This window comes from Condylura cristata, unplaced genomic scaffold (genome assembly GCF_000260355.1).
Source record: "Condylura cristata isolate star-nosed mole 26May11 unplaced genomic scaffold, ConCri1.0 scaffold00010, whole genome shotgun sequence".
Classification (NCBI taxonomy): domain Eukaryota; kingdom Metazoa; phylum Chordata; class Mammalia; order Eulipotyphla; family Talpidae; genus Condylura; species Condylura cristata.
The window spans coordinates 495,148-501,198 of NW_004567111.1; the positions used below are offsets into that span (position 1 = coordinate 495,148).

General features: G+C 46.5%; 1 protein-coding gene across 1 annotated transcript in view; it reads left to right on the top strand.

Annotated features, from left to right (window-relative positions):
• FAM155A (family with sequence similarity 155, member A) overlaps positions 1 to 6,051 on the top strand; it is a 301,604-nt gene that overhangs the window by 144,817 nt on the left and 150,736 nt on the right. The gene's annotated exons all lie outside the window — the stretch shown is intronic.

Below are 6,051 nucleotides of genomic sequence, written 5' to 3' on the forward strand. Positions count from 1 at the left end.
ATGGGCCCCCAGGAAGCGCCTCCTATCACCTAATTAACTGACGTTTTCAGGCTTGTGCATCTTTAGGTTTTTGCCGTCTGAGCCTATCCCAAGCCTCTTCTGTCCATACTGCGTATGGCGCCACGTGGGTCTTAACCCGGCTCTCAGCCGTGGCTGTTCCCAGGGACTGACTTGGGCGACATTCGCAGGAATAGGCGTTTTGAGTGTGGAAGAAGATGAAATGACTTTTACTCATAAGGAATCTGGTATGTAAAACCGCAGTGGCCAGTCGTCACCATGGAAACTGACACGGGGCTCTCAGTCAGCCAGGCGTTTCCTAGGCAAATCACTCGCTTTTCTTGAACCTCTGCATTTCAACCTCCGCGGCAGCCCACTGCACACCTGAAAGCTCTTCACTTTAGCAAATCAGGGGTGAAACTTTAAGAAACTTAACACTGCTTTTTGATCGTGTTAGAGAACTGGCATTTCAGACGCTCTTTATGTGAAAGGAGATGAGCAAATGGCCCGAGCCCCGGGCAGTCTCCTCAGGTTTTCCAGATGTGACCGTGCTCGCTGTGTGTGAGGTCCTGCAAGTGTTCGCAGAGGCGGGACTGTGGAGAGGCCGTCCTTCTCAGTGGGCTGGAGCTGTGCTAGGACAGCAGGCCATGTACAGGCACAGTTCCTGCCTGCTGGCAAGAGCCATTCGCATCCCTGCGAGTTAATAAGAGCTTCCCTCCGCCAAGAGTGACTTAGCCGGGTTATTCCGCTGGGTGTAGAGTGTGGACTTGCAGGGCCGCAGACACAGCTCTGATTGTTAGTGTGCGTCATAGGAACGCATTGTATCCCCACTGGGCTAGCTGAAGTTGTTGACTCTGTGCTTCCGCTCCCTTTGTGTCTTGTTGGTCTTATTGGTGTTATAAGAAAAAAAGTCATTAACTGGAACGATCCTTAAAATGATGCTATCTTTAGCAACCTAAAATATCCTAACTGTCCACCTTGCAGAAATGTAGAGTAAAACCCAACGCAGCTAAGAAACTCTACTTTGGAGGCACAATGGAGTTCGGGTGTTAGCTGCACCAATGACGCTGTAGACACAGAATCACACCCACTGCAGTGATATGGGTTAGGGACTTCCACAAGTACTGGGAATCGACGCACGCTCCAAATGACATTGACACGACTCTTCTCTTCATGCTATGTATGTTATCTTTTGTGCACCCTATATTTCTCTGGAATGTTAGGTCTTTGTTTTGTGAGTATCATTTAAAAAGATGTTTATTTCTCCCTATTTTAGATGAAGAAACAGATTTAAGAAAGTCAAACTGGATTGGGCGAGCACTCATTGAGCGTCAACCTTCTTTACAGAATACTTAGGTTACTTTAGGAGTTGGGGGGTAAGGATGGGGGGAGACCAGGTGTCCAAACTTCACATTAAAAATAATGTGTCTAGGCCCTCCCTGGTGGCGCAGCGGGTTAAGGCACAGCACTGAGAAGCTAAAGCTGCTTCCGCATGAGTTCGATCCCCGCCTGCCCTGGAGGAGCCCACAGGGTGCAGCAGACCTCTCCTGACCCGCCCGCTGCTCCCCTCAGCAGTGGACTTCGTCGATCTGCCTGTTCTGCTCCCCACTCTGTCTCAGGTGAAGCCTCTGAGCCCCTGAGCCTCTGGCCTGTACCCCAGTTCTGTATGCACAAATAAATAAGTCTTTAAAAAAAAATAATGTGTCTATTTAGCTTACAACTATATACATATCTAGGGTTTGTGTAGGATAACCCCTTGGTGAGATACGTACTTTATGTTTGTTGAGTGCAAAATGTTATTATGAGCGAGTAATAAGTATGATTTATTCGGGAATGCCATTTTTATGGAGTTTTCTTAATAGTTCTACCACTAAGGTTAGTGTAATTTTTGAAACCTAGCGCCTAGAGGCCACCATTTGTGTTTATTCAGTGCAGTTGCTATTTTATCTTAGAAAACATCGAGAAACTATGATTATATTCCTCAATTTTTAAATTGCGTTTTTTTCAGGGGCTCTTATTTTCTCTATATTGAAGTTCTTGAGCATTTTATTACTATCTAGGGCTAGTCACATGAATGGAGTAGGCAAACGAAATGGAAAAATCAGAGTTGGAATCCTGTTTATGAGAAATAATGAAATATTTTAAATAACTCGTGTCAAAAGATCTGGATATAGAAAAGCTTCACATAAGGCATTTTCATTCATCATCCAGTCATTTGGAAGTGCCAGTTTGGACTTAGATCACACAGAAATCCTGATGCTTGACATAACCTGCATTGGCAACTCTTCATAGGATTAATTTCGTATTTATTGATAAGGCTGTTCTCCACGGTAGAATAAACACTTCTTAGAAGAAAATACTGTAGCACGGAGAACATGCCATCAATGGTATTGGCTCCTCGGGAAAGTAAATGATAAAATAGTTTGTGGAGATAAATCAAACGAAGGAAGTAGAAATGATGGGGAATTTTAATGTCATCTTTCAGACGACGCTGGCAGAGGGCAGAGGGAGCTCTCTCTTCAGGGGAATTAACTGATTTTCAAGACTGGGACACCCTCAGCTGCACCCAGAGTGCTGACGGCTTTGTACGCTGGCATGATCCTGGAGGCTGGTGAATGCCAGACTTTGGGGCACCACCCAGGAGTGAGCTCTTTTGGGGTGCGTGCTCGGGGAGGGGCTGGCGGCGTGCACAATGGCAAAAGGGAGCGCCCCGCCCGTGTTGTGTGAATGCTCCTCGTAGCATTGGCGTGGAGGGAGAGAGAAGAGAAAAAGGATATTCCTAACAAAACCCTGAAAATCACCCACCCCTCACGGGCAGATGCCCAGCCAGCCGAAGAGGCCGAGCCGAGGCGGGCACCCGGGGTCTGCCAGCTTGCCCCATCTGGTGTGGAAACACAAGAAAAGGTGTCCCAGAGAGCTGGGGCGGGGCAGACTCGAGGCTCAAAGTCAAGGTCCGGCCGAGACAGAACCTGGGGCAGTCTCTGCGCGTGTCTTTACTCACACGGGCCCTCCGGGTCTCCTGCCCGCAGCCCAGGCCTGCAGGTCTGGCCACAGAACCCAAGGAGCAGGCCCAGCTGCCTCCGGCGTGGCGCAGGTCCACCGGCCACCAGCTGCAGACCGAGCGCCCAGCGGCTCCTCTCAGGAAGCCCGGGCCTGTGCCCCCAGGGATCGTGATCAAGGCGCCTGGAAGTGGCGGTGGGACACAGTGGCACCCTCATTCTAAGAGCTGTATCTGTAGAAATTCCAATAATGTAAGATAAAAAAGAGAAGTAGCCCCCACCCCCTCCCAGTAGCCGAGGGGTTAAGGCTCAGCACTGTGACAGCTGGAGCCCGCCAGGGAGAGACCCCAGGGCACAGCAGACCCCTCCGGTCTCCCCTCCCCTCCCCTCAGCAGTGGGTTTCAGTGGATCCACCTGTTCTGCTCCCTACTTTGTCTCTGGAAGTTCTCTAACCCCGCCTCACATCTCTGGCATTAAAAAAAAAAAAAAAAAAACCCTGCAAAAAAGAGAAGTGAAAAGGTTCTAGTGTCTCTGGTACTGAATCTCTGTTAAATGGACACTTTTTAATTTAAAAATGCACATAATTCCATGTGAGATTATAGCAACTGGTATGTCACACACAGAGAATATAGAATATATTAACATACAGAGAATATATTAATATACAGTTTCTTAACCAAAGTGTATGATTTTAAGATCTTTATTATCACATAAATGTAAAGTTTCTACTTACTCCATTATACAGATAAGCCCATTGGCCCCATTGTGAAAAACTCTTCTTTTATAATCAATAAAACATGATGTTTTTAATTGTCATTACCAACGTGCACAGCTTTGTATGATGCCTAGATTAGTAGTGGAGAATAATTGTGAGCTATCACTCAGCTCGTATCACATAATGTGCTGGCAATTTAAGGATATTGATGTTTACATACACTTATAAATTTTAATTAGTGGATTTTCCTTCAATTATAATAGTAATGAGCTCATTCATAGTAAAGCATCAGTTATGTTATCTCCCTCTGTAGCAAGCTACAGTCCTTTAAAATAATTTAAAAAATCATTTTGGGCCCTCCCTGGTGGCGCAGCGGGTTAAAGCACAGCACTGAGAATCTGAAGCCACTTCCGCATGAGTTCGATTCCCGCCTGCCGCCTGCCCCGGAGGAGACCACATGGCGAGCCAGACCTCTCCTGGCCCGCCCGCTGCTCCCCTCAGCAGTGTGCTTCGTCGATCTGCCTGTTCTGCTCCCCACTCTGTCTCTGGTGAAGCCTCTCACCGTCCCTGAGCCTCTGGCCTGTACCCCAGTTCTGTATGAATAAATAAATAAATCTTTAAAAAAAAAATCATTTTGAAAGAAGAAAAACCCGAGCTTATGTCAGCTCCCCGACATTATGTTTCCTGGCCCTCCAGGGCGCCGTCGCCTTGCTCACTGGTGTCCTCTGACCCCGTGCAAAGGCTGAGGAGGAGCCAAGTTACGCATGCAGGTGCATCAGCACCAATCTGCTCATCCCTCACACAACAGGGTGACCTCCGAGGACAGCAGGCAAGTGGCCGTGACTCCCTGAGTGAGGATCAGCACTTCATGGTCATCGCTGGCACTTTTTAAAAACGTAAGGTGTTAGAAAAATCATGCTTAAAATTTCACTGAGGCAAATTAGAAAACTCTAGAAGTCACATGCAGTATGGTGGCTTCCGGAGTCCCAAGCAGCCCATTTTTTGGTGCTGTTGTTCCAGAGTCCGAAGGGGTCTCCAGGAGAGCATCAGTGGGGTCGTAACTAGTTAGAACCAAATCCACTCACACCTTAATTCATCTTGTCATTCTGAACAGACAAACACTTTCCAAAGTCTGCCATGTTGGAAAGTTCTTTCTCGACTCCAGTTTTTTTCTAAGCACCCCCTTTTTCTTAATTGTAAAGGGTTATTCAAGTTGGATAGACTTCCATTGGTTTTGCATGCCTAAAGTTTAATGCTGTCTACACACAGAGCATTAAAGAGAAGAGATGAGCTACATTTCTTCCTAAAGTCAATCCCAGGCCTGTCATTTCAGATTATCTTCTTTGGTTTGGACCTTTAAATTGTATCTCTCGTGTTGATAACACAGCAATTCCTATTGCTTTTACAGGTTCCCTTGCTAAGCAATCATTTTCTGCTGTTTATCTTACTACAGTAATCTTATTTGTAGTTAGAATGCAACTCAATCCTCTAAAATGTGTCAGGCTTACTGTATTGCCTGGGAAAATCATGCCTGAGATGAATAATAAACATTGAATGATTCACACAAATATCCAACCGGAGCAAGGACGGCGGTTTTCTCTGCTAGGGAACATGCAGATAACCTAAACCAATCAATTGAAACAGCTTTAAAGATAAAGGCAGTGCATTTACATCAGTGGCTGCCCGTTAAGCTTTCAGGGAATGAACACTCACAGAGGAGATGAGATCACAAATGCAGTTTTAGGTGTAGCTAAAAGGTCAAACAATCTTAATAACATGTTTCAGTTTATCTAAACACATGAATGCTCAAGAAAAAAAAATAAGGATGAGACAGGTCACTCTAGAAGAAAAACTAAAAGAAAGTGACATGATGAAAAGAAGAAAAATGTTAACTTTCTCCATGGGAATAACAGCTGAAGAGGGAAGACAGGCCCAGGAGGGCCGTGATAGGTGCAAACTGGAACTTGCACTAAACCAGTACTTAAAAATAACAGGCCCATTAAAAGACGGGAGGGAAACGTGCAAACCCATGGCCAGTAGGTGCGTGCGGGGCGTACGAAGCACTTGACAAGGGGTTCGGAACCATGAGAGAATGCAGAAATGCCAACTGAGGGTCTCTCAATCTAGCAGAGGACTGGTATGAGGTGGCATCAGCTGCGCACGTGTGTGCCTGCGGGTGTGTCCCGTCCGTGCACACTGGGACTTGTGACCCAGGGTGGCTGCATGCCGGCGAGCAGGGAATCAGCAGCTCCCCTTTGAAGAGCTGTATAACGTTTTCAGCTAAAGGCTCAGGCAGTGAGCCCCTGTTAAATCGGACCCTTTTGCATTTTAAAAGAGCAC